This window comes from Schistocerca cancellata, chromosome 5 (genome assembly GCF_023864275.1).
Source record: "Schistocerca cancellata isolate TAMUIC-IGC-003103 chromosome 5, iqSchCanc2.1, whole genome shotgun sequence".
Taxonomy (NCBI): Eukaryota; Metazoa; Arthropoda; class Insecta; order Orthoptera; family Acrididae; genus Schistocerca; species Schistocerca cancellata.
This window is the reverse complement of record NC_064630.1, coordinates 265,951,733-265,953,076: the sequence shown is the minus strand read 5'-3', so window position 1 is coordinate 265,953,076 and position 1,344 is coordinate 265,951,733. Positions and strand designations below refer to the sequence as shown.

The following is a 1,344-nucleotide window of genomic DNA, read 5'->3' as shown; positions in this document are numbered from 1 at the left end:
TATATATATATATATACACACATTTGAATTACAAAAAACAAATACTAAAAAAAAAGGTTGCATGGCGCGAGATTCGATCCGGCCACTTTCGGATTACAAACCCGAGCGCTTACCACTGCGCCACGACGCTGTAGAAAAATATTAATCGTAGAGAGTATTTCACCGCAACGGTTTCTTTTTAACTGTCGGTTTTCTCGACAACGGCTGAGAAGTGCATCTTGGTGCTTTGCCACATTAACACCTCTGGCCATGAGCTTTTATTATGCGCAGTATGAATCGAATCTGAATTTCACAATTGGCGGCCTCCCCTTGACTCAGTTGTTTTATTACAGAGAGCACGCAGTCCTCTGACCGAACACGCTGAGCTACCGTGCCGGCTCATCTGAGCTACCCAAGCACGACTCACGCGCCGTTCTCACAGCCTTACGTCTGCCAGTACCTCGTCTCCTGCCTTCCAGACTTTACAGAAGCTCTCCTTCAGGAGACGAGGTACTGGCAGACGTAAAGGTGTGAGGACGGCGCGTGAGTCGTGCTTGGGTAGCTCAGATGGTAGAGCACTTGCCTTCGAAAGGCAAAGGTCCCGAGTTCGAGTCTCGGTCCAGCACACAGTTTTAATCTGCCAGGAAGTTAAACTCCGATTGTTTGTATTTCGCAAAGATAGATTAAAAGTGAATGGTGGAGGCGTGTTTATAACCGTACAAAAATACAATAATATACTCTAAGACAAAAAAAGAAACGAAGTATCAGGAAGGAATTATCCGAACGGGACGGAAACAGGTAGATGTGATGTACATGTACAGACAAACGAATTATTACAATTTCAGAATAATTAGATCACTTATTCAAGATACATAGCATCACAAACTGAGCGTGTCGATAACGCATTGGTCCACCTCTGGTCCTTATGGAAGCAGTTATACGGTTTGGCATAGATTGGCAGAGTTGTTGGGCGTGCTTCTGAGGGATATCGTGCCAAACTCTGTCCAATTGGCACCTTAGGTCGTCAAAATTCGGAGATGGTCGGAAGTTGGGGAAAGATCCGGCGATCTTGCTGGCTAAAATTGGGTTTGTCAAGCCTGAAGACAAGCAGTAAAAACTCTCGCCGTATGCGCGCGGGCATTTTCTTCCTGAAATGCAAGACCAGGACGGGTTACCAGGAAAGGCAACAAAACTGGGCGCATAACATCATCGACGTAACGCTGTGCTGTGTCTTGGATGGCAACCTCAAAGGGATCCTGCTGCGAAAAGAAACTGCACCCCAGATCATCACTCCTGGCTGTCGTGTCGTATGACGGGCAACAGTCAGTTTGGAATCCCATCACAATCCAGGGCATCTCCAGATAC

At 46.5% G+C, this 1,344-nt stretch overlaps 1 non-coding gene across 1 annotated transcript; it reads left to right on the top strand.

The window, feature by feature from the left end:
• Positions 1 to 530: 530 nt before the first annotated feature.
• On the top strand, positions 531 to 605 carry Trnas-cga (transfer RNA serine (anticodon CGA)). The gene has a single exon. It is a non-coding gene; the product is annotated as a tRNA-Ser (tRNA).
• Positions 606 to 1,344: the final 739 nt, after the last annotated feature.